Source organism: Trachinotus anak, unplaced genomic scaffold (assembly GCF_046630095.1).
Source record: "Trachinotus anak isolate AG129_WGS33_773 ecotype Australia unplaced genomic scaffold, CSIRO_AGI_Tana_v1 ptg000025l, whole genome shotgun sequence".
Lineage (NCBI taxonomy): Eukaryota > Metazoa > Chordata > Actinopteri > Carangiformes > Carangidae > Trachinotus > Trachinotus anak.
The window spans coordinates 8,434,366-8,451,442 of record NW_027273876.1 but is presented as its reverse complement, the minus strand read 5'-3'; the positions used below and the strand labels follow the sequence as shown (position 1 = coordinate 8,451,442).

General features: G+C 41.4%; 1 protein-coding gene across 1 annotated transcript in view; it reads right to left on the bottom strand.

Annotated features, from left to right (window-relative positions):
- LOC139608463 (zinc finger MIZ domain-containing protein 1-like) overlaps window positions 1-3,395 on the bottom strand; it is a 110,015-nt gene extending 106,620 nt beyond the window's left edge. The window contains exon 1 of the mRNA XM_071462248.1: window positions 3,260-3,395. The gene's annotated coding sequence lies outside the window, so the exon portion shown is untranslated. The remainder of the gene's footprint in view (window positions 1-3,259) is intronic.
- Window positions 3,396-17,077: the final 13,682 nt, after the last annotated feature.

The window sequence follows — 17,077 nt, the reverse complement described above, 5'->3', positions numbered from 1 at the left end:
TTAGGTAAAGTTCATCACATCTTAAGATTTTCTGGGAATTTTATTCTATTTTTATTTTTTTCATGATTAGGTGCAACTGAAGCGTTGACAAAGTGAGTAGAAGTGAGTGGTTACGAATGATTTCTTCACAAGGTTGGAAAACACTAGCTTATAACAATACAACAATATAACAATACAACATATTCCATAAAATGAAAACTCTGTCTGCAAAGTAACTTGTCACTATGGCTGCCAACACATGGAGCTTAGTTAAAATGCTCAGTATTTACCTCTGAAACATGGTGCGGGAATTCACACTAAGTGCTTGGATACATCTGCTTAGTTTCTTTCTACCACACGATCTCACCACCAGAGGTCCTGCAGTATCAAAATAACCCTTTACAATGTTATAATTGCTCATAAGTACCATAATAATAGGATTATTAAAAATGAAGTGCTGTTTGACACCAAAGTAAACCTCAAGATTAAGCTGCTACAACTGCCCAGTGACACACTTTCCTGCAGTGAGAGCGCCAAGGCCTGCTCTCTCCTTACTCATTGAAAATAGTCATACCAATGGGGTGATTCATCCCCAGGAGTTTATTCTGTCAAGCAAAGACAACACAAAAAGAACCTTGAGCGAAACCTACACAAACCTCCCACAGGCTCTGACCGCGGAGGAAGAGCAGTCGGTCGCTTTGCTCACTCGCCTTTTTTCCTGTTAGTGAGCTTAAGAGAGCTCTCGGTACGCGGGAGCTGCTCGCCGCAACTGGAATTCCCAAGCCGAATCAATAACATTATGACATTATACACCATCTAACAGCCCTGTTTACCAGCTACTTAAGCACATATTGTTGGTAAAAGGAGGCTCAGGCTGCAAACCTCTGGGAATGGGTTTATTTTAGCTGCTGTAAAGCTGACTGGACTGTCACATTTCACAAAGCAATATTTATCTCTTAACTGTTTGGGTGTACGATGACACTGCACATCATTTTTTTTTTTTTTTTTTTTGGCCTCCGGAATATTTTCAGACAAAAAAGGAGCATCAGATGCAGCATATAGATAATGCACCAGTAGGAGAGTGTGGCTGGCCGAGACACACCAGCTCTCAGTCTCCTCTCAGGCTGGCCGGCAGTGCTGCTGGAGGTAATGAGGCCTCTTGTGTGTCCTCTCTGATCTGAGAGTTGAATAATTTCCCATGTGGCACAGCCATTTCCAGCTTCCGCCTTCACTCTCACCTCGTCGGGTGGGTGGAAAGGCGAGAGCACAAACTCCCACCCTACGCTGAAAACGTGTTGCCATTGTCAACCCACAGTGACACACACACACACACACACTCACAGAGAGACACAGAGAGAGAGACCTCAGGCTGGCTGCAGTCCAGACCAGAAAAAGATTTGCTTCAGTGTCTCAAAGATATGTGTGATTGAGGTTTTGTTCACTAATCTGAGTCAGAAGCAGCTGAATGTCCTTTTACAGTTGTATTCTGCCTCACTATGTGCGGATGCTTTTCACTGGTCAGTAGGAACCTCAGAGTTAATAAATGGTCTACTTCAGCCCCCAGACACACGTGCTGGGTTGCAGATCTCTGTTTCAATGTGTCTTTTGTTTGACGGCTGGTGTTTCAACATCCTCAACTTGAATAGAAGAAGGTCAGCCTGGTGGGCTCTGCCCCATGGTTATTCAGGAGCCCAACCTGGGGCCCCTCAGAGATGGGGTGACTTGGAGGGAGGGGACGGGACGGGACAGAACCCCCCACCCCTCCTCTGTCTGACACCATCCTAATCTGTGAAGCCACTGGAAGTTTGAAGTTTCCCCACACAAATGGAGCTGAATCAGCTATTGATCACACATGCTGTCACCCAGTGCTCGTGATGCGTGCAGGGACTGGGGGGCGGCCCGTGCAGGGATCTGAGCAAAGGGAAATCCAGCGACCAGGTGCATGAAGATGGCACCCTCCTAGTTTGACTGAGCCTCCCGTCCCGCATCAAGACTGTATCTAAAAGTTTTTTCAACCAGTTGAGTCGAGGAACCCAGCTCAAACGGTTGCATGGAAAACAGACCCACGGATGACATGACAGAAATGTAAACAAGCAACTGAGCCTGCTCAATAACTGGCATCACCACAGAAGTTTTACATGAGCTTCGGCGGCCGGGTCGAAACAAGTCGGCTTGTGCGGGGACAGAATTCAGATGCGGCTAAAAGCAGACACGAGGAGAATGAACTTTTCAGCAACATAACAAAAACAGGAAGAGCTCTCCTGGACATCTCACCAGAAAAAGACAAGAAACATCTGCACGTGTGTTTGTTTGCCTGCTTGATGCCCCCAAACTGGGGATTTTTAGAAGCAGAAATTAAGTGTGTATATAAACACATATACATACATACATATGGGAGAAACACACTCCTTCTCTCGCCTCGATCACGGTTAGGAAAGCAGATCAGGCAGCAGAGTCTAGCTTACTTTTTCCACTTGGCCATGCCTTTTGCTTCCTGGACAGATGTACAAGCAAGAAAAGGAGCCCAGTTCTATATTAGAGGCCCCCTCACTCCCAACTGGTTCCATATTGAGACAGCAGGAATTTTGGGGAGTCAACTTGTTAAACCCTTAGCAAGCAATGATGACCTACAGCAGCAAGATAACTCCAGGCTGTGACATAAATGCACCGATACATGATGCTGTACACATGTGTCGCTGTTAATAAAGTCCAGAAATAAACATTTAGCATGGCACTAAATGGATAATCCGGGCGCTGCAGCGGCCGCTGTCTTGCCTTGTCCACAGTTATTCTGCAGCTTGCATGTATCAGCGGCATTAAATCCACATTAGACAAACCATGTGCACATCAGAAGCCAAAGGTAAGAAAAAAAAAAGAAAAGAAAAAGCAAGACCTCGCACGCACACACACACACACACACACGCACAGAGACACACGCACAGCGGAATGATTCATTCTGCAAGCAAAATGCATACAGGCTGCTACAATGTAGCCTCCAAGCCCCGACGCTTTGGAGATCAGCGCGGCATCTGTTACTAACGAAATGCACAACCTGCTCAGCAGCCCGCCGGTTCAATCCCGACGGCACAGGGCAGCGTGGTAGTAAATAAAAAGCTGCCGTTTATTATTACATGCTCCGACGTGCCGCTCAGTGCCAGTTCAAGTGGTCACTCTATTGTTGAGAAACAATCTGAGCCAAAGTGGAAACAAAACCTTCCCGAGACAAGAGCCTCGCAGCGCGACACCGGGAACAAGCGACGTTAAGTTTGCAGCTACTCACCGGGTTATCAAGCGGAGAAAGTCCTCGGTGATTTTCGGCTCTTGTTTTTAAATATCTTCCCCCCTCACGGCCACTGAGAACGGCCTCAACGTCAGTGGGTGAGTAACTGAATAGACTCGGAGAGAGCGCAGTAAGTTGAAGTGTCAAATTACATTGGCTATTCTATTACCAAAGGGACCCATGCTCGGTGGCTGCTGACAAAATGTGTCGCGGATTTCTGCGCGGAGGAGAAGCCAACGGGAGGTGAGCCCGGAGCGGAGCCGGACCGCCGCTCAGCTCGGCTCAGCCACCTGGTACTCTGGATCCGCCGGGGCGACCCGCTCGCTCGCTGTGGTACCAGCCGGGATCACCGCACAGGGCGGAGACAGCCTCATGTTCAAATGTGGGAATTTCAAAAACACATTATTGACAAGCGGTGTCCCACATTAAAATGGAGGCTGAGCATGCTGGGTAATTTATTTCGTGTCTCTTTATTGATTAAATTAACTTGAAAACATATAATTGTGGTTTAGTGGCATTTTAAATGATTTTTTTTTAAAAAGGGATCAAACACCGAAATGTTGATTTTACTATCACTTCTTAGGCTACTGGTTCATCATCATCAACAATAATAGGCTAATATTAATGGTAATAGTAAATTACAATAGTAAAAATTAAATAAAGATTACATAAAAAATAATACTAATATGAATACACTGATATAAATACGCAATACTTGTAGGCTACAAATAGTAAATAATAAATAAATCTAAAAAATACAATTAGACAATGCCTGAACATCTAAAAAAATAATTTGTAATAAATATTATAATAAATATAATAATATATATAATAAAACTTAATAATATTACATGTAACGTACAGATATCGAAATATAACAATAGGCTATTGCAGTTATAATACAATAGTGTAGCCTATTAATAATAATAATCATAACAATCATAATGAATACTTATTTAAATGAATTCTGTGATTACAGTAGCCTACAGATGTACAATCTGTACATTTATAATCATGAATGATAAACGTCAACTAGAACACATAAAACAGCCTCATAAACAACAACAAAGGCACGCACGCCTGTAGAAGCACACCCGTGATCCTCCACGGAGCCGGCGCCACCCTCCGTGTTTTGCAGGTCGCCGCTCTCTGATGGAAAGCTCTGAATAACAAAGACATGTTTGAGAGCAGCAGCGGCATCAGCAGCAGCAGCAGCAGCAGCAGCAGCAGGCAGGGCTGAGCACTGACGTCAAGGAGCCATGACTGTGCCAAGCAGCATCCAGACTCCAGTCCAACACACACACACACACACACACACACACACTGACCTGCCACTGTGGCCTGTTTGGAAGCATCTCATGTCAAAAGTTAGAAACACACCACCCTGCACGCTGTGATTGACTCTCCAAAGTTGGGATCAGAAGCTCTTATAGGAGAAGTCACCACACAGCTGATACACTCTGTCAGTGTGTTTGGACTCCTCTGAGCCCTGATCTCTGGCCTGTGTATCTACCCCAGCTGTCTGAGTTAGGGGGAGGGATGTGCTGGAACAATAGGCGCCATTTGTCCTGCTAAAAGGTGACAGGAAGCATTGATTCCAGCCTGTTCCAGGCTTGTAAGCCATCCCTGAATTGGCTAATGTTAATTTCCCTCTAACGGAGATTGGAAATTTTTTTTAGGTAATTGTGATTCACAGCAGTGGTGGAGCAAACTTTTGATTCTAGCATACCAAAGCCCCCCATCAGTTTTATCGCGCTGTTAATTGCAATAAACCCCTCTAATTTTCAATAGGTGATCGAAGTTGCAACATAAACAGCTTAAATCTGTGCAAAAGCTACTATACAAAAAGATAATGGGAAACAAAGAACAAATTGGGAAACAGACAAAAACTAAAATTATATTAACTTAACTAACATAACTAAATTGTTAATGATGTGGTTCAATTAAGGCCAGTCTAGCCGGCTGAGGATATTTAAGTTACTTAAAACTCTGCAGCTGCTGAAGTGAACATGAGGTAAATGAAAAACTTGGAACCTCTCGTAAAACCTATTACATTTTCATACACTAGTCGGCTTCTTATAATTAAAATTGCACCTTTCAAAGCAAAAATCCAATTTTGATATGAGACTAAATATTACAATTGTATTTATATACAAATCAGAAGACGGAGTAGTTTAGATCTATATTTAATACCATTCAGTTAATTCTAAATGCAATTAGGCAGCCGTTTGGTGCTCTCACTGGTAGGAATTCCTAAATTGTCGTCCATTAAATAGCTTAAAATAGTTCTCACTCACCAATTTGTCTCAGGCCACTTAGGCTTGTCACACTCAGCTGGAAGAACTATTCTTGTGATTAATTCCTGGTATGGTTAAATATTTGAGCCACTGAAGGACTTCTCTTTTTCCTACGCTGAGCTACAACAGTTCAAATTCAAGGTCAGCATCGTGGCACCCCATCAGAATTTCAGCTTCTGATGCATGTTTTAGCTCTTGTGTGAAAAAGTATGACTTCATAATTGACAACTGAGTCAAATTTTCTATGTAATAATCGACCATCATGATCCTCCCCGTTGTTCCACTGGGATGTTTTGAAAAGGATCGACCTGACAGACCTGTGATCACAGCATTGTGACACATTCTCTCCCTCTCTCTCCCTCGAGATGCTGTGACGTCTGTGATCTACGCCAGCGCAAGACAGACACACTGATCCAAATATAGAGGAGAATTTTCCTTATCACACTGGGTCAAGGAGACTGAGAAAAAAAAAAAAAACAGTCTGTCAGTGCAGTTCTTTAAAATGATATGCAAAGGGATGTTCGGCAGTGCAGCATCAGCAGACTTGAGAGCAGACTCAGTGGGACATCAGACTTACCCGACATGCTTTACTGGCAGGGGCGTGCTGGTCCGGCAGTTAACGTCATCACCCCACAACATGCAGGTTTGATTGCTGGCCTTTTCTGACTGGAGGTTCTTTATTCTACTCATGTTGACTTTAGTGTATTCTGCTCCTGTCAATATCAGTGAATTAGAGATGAGACAGCTGAGGTGGAGATAACAAATCACTTTGCTGATTTAAAGGTGCTATATGTAAGTTTTTGCCATTGCTACATAGTCAATGTCAGCTTTAACAGCTCTTCTCTCTATCACTGCAGTTATCATGCTAACCAGGTAGCAATGTCTTATAATACCACTCTGTGATAGTGAGTCACTGTGGCAGTCTGCCCTCAGTTCATTAAGTGAAGGCCTATTCTAACCTCTTGCCTTGTAAACACAACAATGGCTGAAGCTCTTGTCAAGCAACCAACACCACCATCACTTGCTCCCGGCATGACACCATGTTTGGCGGCAGAGAAAACTTACGTATACCACCTTTAAAGCTGCACTAATTTGTGTTTTTTACTAACAATGGAAAAAATAACTATGTGTGATGTGAAAGGGGTCACTTGTAGCAATGAACCTACAGAAAATTATCATCCAACCCTGCAGTTTCCCTCAGTTCTGCTGAACATTTTAGTGTCCTTTAGCTTGGTGTTTTGGTTTTCCTGTCTGTAATTTTACTGTTTTGGTTCACTCTCACCACTGTCATTAGTATCCAGCCACAGCAGGCAGCTGTTCTCTGCAAAAAAAAAAAAAAACTTAGATAAACCCACTATACATTACCTGCTCACCAGCAAACTATACAGATAGGGCGGTGGAGACCAAAACAGAGCTAAAAGAAAAGTGAATATTAGATTTACATTCACCAGTTAGACACAGACATGACTCCAAGTAAATGCAAATGTTGCTCCATGCCCGTTGGATGTGTAAATAGGCAACTGTTTTCTAACACTAGAACAATGTCATAAGGAGATAATGGGGAAAAAAATCAGTTAATTAAGGTCTAAGCGATTGCATCACTGCTCCTAACATCGTAACAAAGCGCTGTTTCTGATTTTCTTTAGTGTCTGATTTTAATTAAGTTCAGTCTGTTGCTTGTTGAAACTGTTTTGTCCTGTTCAATACAAAATAGATCTACACAAACACTGTTTCTAAGGGTAATATCTATGCAGCCCCCTGCAACAAACTTACCACATCAGATATTTTGGTAAGCTTTTAACCAAGACATAACATAACTGTATATATGTTAAGAGTTGTGCGACTCCAATGCAAAAAGCTGCTGATTCAATCAGTGACACTTATAATTCAGAACACTCTGTTCAGCTTGAGGATTTGGTGTTAAAGATTTATTTGTTCATGTACTGAACACATCCAACAGACAATTCTAATCCACCAAAAACAGTCGGTGCCAAATGCAATTACTGTAAACCGCTGAATGCACAGTCTCTTTCTGTTTCGATCACTATGCTGCGCTCCCAGCCCACCTCATATTTTGTAATGCCCCTCTTAATAACCCCATCTGTGTCTTTTACTCTTAGTTGTTGCTGATATCTTGTTAAGGTTCTTGTCCTCGATTGGCTTGTTTTTATTTTTTGGATTGTTCTGCTGTGAGTGGTCAAGCCAAAGGCAAATGTTCACATTGTGGATAATGAAATCCCTAACCAACCAAAGAACACTAACACACATAGATGTGTGTGTGTGTGTGTGTGTGTGTGTGTGCTCATCTGTCTGTCTGTGTGGGTGATCCTGTTTCCTAAAATTTACATCACATACTTTGCAGGACATTTTGAAATAAATGTAATGCTGCCTGGATTAAATCTTTATCAAGATAAGGAGGAAAGATTTTAAAGGTACAAATCTGCAGAGTTGTAAAATGTTCATTCTGAACTTATCTGCAAAATCATCACTGTTATAACATGCAGTATTTAATTTGCCCCCCCGCCCAATACCTCCTTATGGCAACTTAGGCATGATTGCATAAGTCAAAGAGCTTAATAAAGGAGGATATAAGGAAATATGTTGTATTGAATAAAAATGGAAAATGTAAATTACGTCTTTAATGTTTCACTATTTAACATAGACCACAATCTTTCCCCAAATCAAATGCAGAATATGGAGACAGGGTTGGTGTCTCCCTGCCTTTTTCTCAAAGCATACTAGGTGATAGCTTTACAACACATTACACTCTCTGTCAGTGTCAGTTGTTTGTTACATTTCATTAGAGGGATTCACCTGGTGTTACACCCCATAAAAGTCTATGTTGTCTAATAGTCTAGGTCTAGGTCCAGAGGGCTGTCATAAAGATGAGTGAACTGTAAGGAGCAATAGCACCATGTCTAGTTATGTTAAATGATTTGAGTTTCTGTGACATAAATATTCTTACATTTCCTTACTTCACTTTATTTATGAGTTGAGATTATATATATACACACACACACACACACACACACACATATATGCATATGTAGATAAACTGTTTTAGAGAATTATAAAATGCATCGCTGACGTTGGACTCCTTACATAAAAACCGCACAATGTGATCTTTGAAAGTGTAGGCAGGGAGATGTCTGTGTTTTCATTTACAGTTTCCACCTGGTTTATGAATGAACAACCGCCAGGCTCCAGAGACCAGCCCACATCCTCCGCAACCAACCAACCACTGGCTGTCTTCCAGTCCAAATGTGTTCACTGTGCACACTTTACTCCGCTGTGGACAGAGAGCTCATGCCGTCCGGTAATACGTCTGCAAATATGGAGGGAGATAGTGTTGGAGTCTTCCATTCCCAAGGGTGATGTTAAAGAACAGTGTTGGCATATTTTGCTTCTCTTTCTTTAGCTGAAGCATTAAAATCAGAGTTAAATTATAGCCGTAGATGGCAGCTTCTAAGACCTTAGGTTCATGTGCGTCCTTCCCCAAACAATCATGTTATTGCGGTTCTGTTGTGTTATGGGATTGTGTGTGACCTGGTGAGCAATGGAGTCTGGTCAACAAATAGGACTGCAAAGGATGGAGGGAATCAGCAGGGCAATGAGGAGGAGGAGGGACAGGACTCTGTAAACAGAGGAGATGACTATTGCACTCCATCTAACAAAAAGACATGAGGGAAATGTGTTAAACCCCATTGATTCTCATTAAAGCGAGAGAGGCAGACAGAAAGAGAAGAGACATACCTAGACAGGTTGTGGTGAAGCCTCCTGATGACTTCCACCCCTTGTTTTTTTTTTTTTTTTCCCTCAGACTTTTTTGGAGCAGCACCAGCAGAAAGCTGGCTGCCGGCATCCCATGCTGCTCTGCTTTTGGGGGAGTGGAGAGCCAATCAATGTGTGCTCACAAAGGGGGAAGAGCATTCAGAAAGCCAACTGTTCCCTGAGGCCATGGGCAATGAAGAAGTGGGAGAGACAGAGGGAGACAGTGCAGAGAGAGAAAGAGGCGAGGGGGTTGACAACATGTTTCCTTTGCTACTATATACTGAGAGGAATAACATGATCAGTGCAACACTGGCATGCAGCAAATGTAGCACTGACAATAGTTCACAGCAGCAATGCACAAATACAGTTATGCTTGTTTAAAGAACATCACACCAGGGGTGTAGCTAATGATTAATTGAATTAATAACTAATCTGTATATTCATTATCATATTATTATATTATTATTATTATTATTATTATTTATTTAGGTTAATTAATTAGTAGTTCATTATCTAATTTTGAGAGCCCAAGCTCACATATGTAAGCTGCTGTTTGTGTGCAAATATAGGTCCCAAACCATATACTTTTAGACACCACATAAAACCAAGAAAAGAAAACACAATTTGCAAAATGCCATATTTATTCTTATATTGCAGTTTATTAGTGAACACAGAGAATTACACAATAAATATAAAGCACTATGAATACAAAACCTAAGATTTTATATCCAGTCTCCGCCACAATATCATAATCAATGGGTAAAAAGGTTTAATCAGCGTTTTTCAACACAATATATTCAAATCTCTGCATAATGATTCTTTTTCTCTTGATTGAACAATTATTTGTTTCACCTCATATTCAACAATAATGATCACAAGTTTTTTTTTTTTTTTTTTTTTTTTCGATTTACAGGTGCCGTTCAGTTATTTGCTGCCTTCATGGCACAGTGCCGTGCTGGTGAACTGTACTGTAGGTGTGGATTATAGATGTTTTACCGTGCACCTAGAATCATGTATAATTTGCGTCAAACAATCACTGTGTGGCAGATTGGGCTCACAGTGGGTGTTCCACTTAATAAAATCACTTAGTGTAACAATTCCCACCTTGACATCCCTGTGTTCCCTCTCAGAGGAAAAGGCTTAGGTATATTGCAGAGCTGTGAAAACTTTTTTGTTTTCCTTTTATGTATTACCTGACAGGAGGTTAACTAGCTATTTCCAGGCCCATTATTCTCCTGTAACTCCAGGGCAGAGTGGAAAGTCAATTATAGTCAAAGCATACTGTGTTTGTCAGAATCCCAGGCTTGTGGAATACTCTGCCGAATCATTTTCTGCTAAATGTGAGGGTTTAATTATTAGCAAGACATTATAGGGTTTAATGAGATACCACAGTAAATTGCATTGCAGTCTCATACGGATTAATAAAATAATTTTTAAAAAAAAGCATTTCAACAAGATGGCAGTTCCTCAACAATATCAGAGTGAGCCTGTCCAGCACTGTGACATTTAAGTAAGATGCTCTCCTTATCGTAGAGGATGGGTTCCAGCTCCTCAGCTGGGAAATGTCACATGTTTTTTAAGGTCAGGTTGAAACTCTTCAGTTATTTTTTCATCAGAGGAGCTTAGCTGAGTGATTCCCTCTTATGATAATTTACTTCCACGACAGGTATCAACATATCGACATGCACGATCTAAGATAGTGCAGATTTACAGTGGTATTCAAGAGTAGAAGTATAACCTTGTGAATTCATACAGTGTTATATATATATCGTCAAACTTCCCAGGATGAATTTTCTGGTGGTTTCTTGGTGTATCTGCTTTCTTCTCAGCTGCACTACATCCACTGTGAGTTAGTGATTTCTCACTTTTCATAGAAAAACTCACCAAATCCCCACAGAGCAGGTGTGAACTTATGAACCTGCTGCAGGACTTGCTTGCGGGTGATGGGTGATGGAGCAATACTGATAGTATTCTCCATTTGAGAAAAAAAAGTAAGTGTTGTGCCCCTTTACTGAAAAAGTGATATCTTGTTGCTTTATTGCATTATGGTGCACTGAGAATCTGGGATCTCTGCCTCTTCTACAGTGGATATCTCTTGTGTTATTGGTGCAAATTGGTGAGTGCAGAAAGATGCTCTGGAGTTTTTTGAAAGACCTGACGCTAAAAGCTGCTGTTTCCTCTAAAGTCTTAGAGTGCTGACACATTCTCTGCAATCAAACTCTAATGTAGCTGCTGGATGTTCACAAAGCAGACTAGGCCTAGAAATGGAAGATGCAAGAGCCGTGTTTTAGATAAAGGGGAAATACAATTTTAGGGTGGTGTTTTTCCCGCTCTACTGCTGAGCTCTCACCTGCTTGATTCTCTTACTGAAAGCCATTGTGCCCCACCAGGGTGCCTGGTTTTTCCTCTCCTCTTCTGTTTTCTCTGTACACTAATGATCTTGTGTTTACAGGCACATAGGTAATACATTTCACAGATATCTCTCTTATGACAGTTGTTTAACAATGATGTGACAATATACAGAACAGTGGTTGATCACTTGCTTGCAAGGTGTTCTGTTCAGACTAAGAAATCTAAATCTGTACTTCTACTGTTGGCCAGTAACAGGCTACAGTAATGTGATTACTTTTTTCAGTAACAAGTAGTGTAAGCTACAAAACATGGAGGCGTAACTGCTCAACCAAAACTGGAGAAATACAACTCTAGGACACCAGGAAATACGATTGTGATTGAGTTGCATTTTGGGTAGTGTAGGGGCTGACAAAGTTCTGGCAAAGAAGAATGACGCTAAATCAGTGGAGCACTTGTTTAAACAGCATTGTCTCTTTTGATAAACATTAATAAAGAAGATGCAATGTGAGTGCGGAGGTGGTGGAGGAACCTTTGATGCGGCTTGGCTCAATAACAAAAGGAATCACTCTCAGTAATGTTGAGTAATGTCATTACTTTGTCAATCAGTAAATAGCACTGTCTACAGAAGAAAAGTGTTTTTATGTGTGTGTATTCAGAAGTAATGGTACACACATTATGCATTACAACAAAATAATTATGGTAAGTCAATCTGAGGGATGGGAATCAAAGTGACACTGAACAATCCCCAAGGCCCCACAAAAAAATCCTATGTATCTGACCTTGCAAGCGATTAAGTAATTTGCCTAATCTGAGAATCAGTCACTGCCTTATTAGACAGTGGGAGGTTAACACAGAGAGAAGGTGCAACAACTTGTTAAGCCCCATGGAGGGCGGCAGCATTACCTGTTCGCAGATGCAGAGACCCACACATACACACACATTTGTTCTGACACCCTCATGACAACATCTACTTCTGCTGCTTTACAGCTTCCCCTCATCCATCGGTCTGTTTGGCAGGTGTTGCCGGGCAACAGGCTGCGTAAACACGGCACCTGACATGTCGAAAGAGAGAGCAACCAGGCGCTCAGGCACTTGTCTGCATAGCTCTGTTGATTCCACTTACAAACATGCACTTACCATGCAGAAAATAAAAGCCCACTCCTGCATGTGTGCACGGGATAGTTTAATCCTCTGAGAAATATGAGCATATCTCTGAGTTACCATATGTAATTTTTAAGCATTTAGTCAGGATAGAGTGTATAAAAAAAAAGAACAGTGCTTCATAATAAATGGGTGTTTGAATGCAGGGACTTTACCAGGAGAGCGCCTGAATCACTGTAATTTGATTATATTAGTGAGGCAAATCAAAAATCATCACTTCTGCAAAAAAACAAACAAACAAACAAACAAAAAAAACCAAACCCAGGATATTACAGATTATGTTACAATAAAGTAAGGATTTACAGCACTGCAGATACAATGTATAGTTTAATGTGTGTTTTGGCTTTATCCACAACCAGGACTTTTAGTGAGTGTAGAGAGTCACTGCTGCATTTCCTCCTCTGTTTTCGTCAGGCCTTTCAAGGTCAAGGGTACCGTTATTATCATGTGAACAGAACAGGATGAAGCAGCAAAATGCAGTTGTGGCTACCACACATGCTGCGAACTGAATTTTAGAGAAAACAATAAGTATGAGTGAGAGATAAGTAAGAGAAATATAGTACAGCAATAAAAAAAATAAAAAAAATCCAACAATGTATTAAAAAAACATTTAAAAAGAATATAGCAAGCTACCCAAACAACATAAGTGAAGATTTGGCAACAATGCAGCTACATTGACTGTTGTGTTGTTAAGCTGTGCAATTGAGACATATTATTGTGGCATTCTGCACTGAAGGAACATGAGAATATAGCATGAAAAAATTATTTCCCAACATCTGGTAAAATATTTTGCACTGCATAACAGGGGCCAGTGTTTATTCATGATTTCAAATTTGCAACAAAGGAAATAAATATTCAGATAGCTCGGTGCAACATGTAGAGCAGGGGCACGCTAGCTGATAGAAGTGAATCTTTGAGTCTCAGTGCTTATTTGTGTTGCTGTGAAGGAGTTCAAATGGAGTTTAGGAGTCACACAGCCAGAGGGAAGAAGCTCAACAGCAGCAGATACTTTTGTATCACCTTACAGACGGCCGCAGAGTGAACAGGCTGTAGGCATGTTGCTGTCCTGAAACCTCATCGCTGATGTTGGGTTTTGAGGTGCTGAAGGTATTCTCAGCTGCAGACATGCCAGGTTGTCATGAGGCTAGTTACTTGGGGATAAGGACTACCTACTTGTATGTGCGCACATTTTGGTGATTTCTACATTTTTAAAACTATTCTGATACTGTGAGATGTTTGTAGAAAGATTGGACATTAATTGTGAAAATAGACACTGAGCCACAGTGGATTTTTCTAGCTACTATAATGGTGTGGCTCTTGGGATTGCAATGTCAGTCCACCATTTTGACAGACTGAAATAACTGGATAGATTGCCAAGAAATGAGATAGCCTACGGGCATCAATGGCCCTAAGAGGATAAAGCCCACTGACTTTGTTGATTCCCTGACTTTTCCTGTAGCACCACAATGAGGTTGACATTGGGTTTTTAGTGAACTATCTATTGGATGGATTTCCACAAAATTTGATCCAAATGCAATATTTATGGTTCCCAGAGGATGAATACGTTTTGTGAACCCCTGACTTTTCATTCACACTCTCCATGATCATTTTTCAGTTTGTCAGAACTTACTTTATCCACATCAGCCTCAGCTGTACACTGTGTTTGGTGCTAATTAGCAAATGTTAACATGCTCGTATGCAAAGATGGTGAACATGGTAAACATAATACATGCTAAACATCAACCCATTAGTAGTCACTCAGAGCATGTTAGCATGCTAACATTTAGCTCAAGGCACCACTGAGGCTCTGAATACAACCTCTCAGAGCCGCGAGGATGTTTTCCAGACTCTTTGTCTTGTTGACTTTGAAGATGTGCGACTGCATATGAAGTGATATGAACTGAGGTGAAAACACAACGTGAAGATGTTTCTTAAGCAAGAAATCTGTTCCAGTTCAGAGACTAATTCATTCATGAATGTCCAGACAAGAGGAAAAACCGAGAGAAGCCAGGAGGGAAACAACCTGGAGAAGAAAGAGCCGAACTTCATGGTGGGTTGTCACAAACACACACAGACACACACACACTAGACACTGGTCCATGCGTGTGTAGCTAGCATGCTACTGGTTATATTGCTACAGCTGACTTCAATAGATTACATGCTTGGGATGAACTTGACACACCAGATGTAGGGTGTAGGTATAAGCCTACTATTGCGTGCCTGTTCCAGACTTTCACTACATGTTACCATTTTCAAAATCCTCTTAGCTATGAGAAACAACAACAACCTTGAGCTATCAATCCACGAGCTAAAAATGTATTGTTTTTAATGACGATCTCGATGATGCAATGGAAGAGTCAACATACGTCTTTGCTGTTATTTGTTGCGTTTTCTTTCTGGGGATTTTAATGCCATTGTAACGACAGTGCTCACCTCCACACATGCGAATGTTCCACCAAAACAAGTTCCCCTCTGGCACTATTTTGCAGGGGCACTGTCGCTGCGACCTAGGCTCACCGCTGCTCAAGATGTTTGATTGCGATTGGTTTATAGACATTGAAACAAGCCAGAGCATTTTCAAAAACACCCATTTATACAGTATCTCGTGGCGAGAATTTGCTTTGTGGTCTGCATGAACACAGGAGGCACCAAAGTCAAAATAAATCTTTTAATCCCTCACTGTTTATGAAGAAGTATATGATGAGACTATTTCTTGGTGGACTATAGAGTGCACATCAGGACCTCTGTAATTTTTTCCCACCAACTTCTGCTCTCAACATGGTCTACCTTAGCACCACTGATCTTGCTGAAGAATGTGTTTTCCTAAAACTCTACTTTTTTTCTTTTTTCTTTAACTGATTTTTGTGTCATTGTGGGCAATTCAAGGAGAGGCTTTTCCATTGATCTGTTTCCTACAAAGGACAGAGTTCAGAAACAAGATGGATTTTATATATCTATTATCTGATGTGACTCCTCCTCTTTAAGAGGATATAGATTTTCTGCCACTGATTCGAGGAGTTAAGTAGGGCTGAGGATCCCCTGCTTCTAAAGGTTGCACCCAGTGGATTTTCTCAGCTCAGTAGGATCACACAATAAAAGGTTGCACTGTACTGTATAAACTTTAAGCTGACATTTATCGTTGTGGTTAGCCCTGAAATCCTGTTTTCCAACAGTAAAACATTGCGCTAATGAATTGTTTTGTCTTAGGTGAGTATGTCAGCAGAAGAAGAATCATTCGAATATCCTGCAGGATTTGTCTTCCATGTTTTTCATTTCGACCTGATCAAATTGGATGTGAGCACCCACCAACCCATTTCCACAATGTATTCTGCAGCCACAATGTGGACAACACACAGCGATAGCACCATTAGTGTGCTAGACTGTCCACAAATCATCTCCTTAGTCCTTCCATCAGACTCCCTGCATTTGGCCGGTGCTGATAAGGCCCCGCCAAAATGACCAGGGGGTCACAATTTCACCACTGAAGTCAACGGCAGAGATAGACCACTGTGTCCATCAAAGTGTAACTTCAGGCTGTCTCCACAGTGTTGTCATTTCCCAGGCAGAGGGATGCTTTGAATTAATCTGAAAAACATGGAGTGCGAGATAGCTCAGGCAGTTGTGAGGGCTCACACTCCTCTTTGGCCTCTATTTCTAATACACTGTCAAGACATGAGGGCTGAATGCGCTCACAGAATTTCACTTCTCAATAGAGTAACAGTTGTGATTATTCTGTTTTGTTAAATGTCCTGACTAAATGTCATGAATATCTTTATTTAAAATGAGGGTGATAATGCAGTGGTTGGTGGGTGCTAGTAGGGGCTATTTGTAAGTTTTCTCTGCTGCCGAATGGGCTTTCTTGCTGGGAGCAGTTGGTGGTGATTGACATCGGTCAAAAGCATGGGCCATCATTTTCTTTTCAATACAAGAGGCTATAACATGCCCTCTGAGGAGCGCTACGTCTTCAATGCAGATTGAAGGCTATGATGAGCCTCTATCGGAAAATGACGAGATGGGCCGAAGCTAGGTGGTTACCATGCTAACTTCAGTAGAAGAAAAGACATAATAGAGACAAGAGTTAACAATGGCATTGCTTCCCACTGCTAGAGACAACTCTTGGCGAATAAAGGAATGAAGTTTGATGGTGAACTCTCATAGTTTCTTCTAGACTGGTAAGTAAACAGTTGTTAACTTTAACATTTGCTATGTAGCAATACCGAAACTTACAAATAGCTCC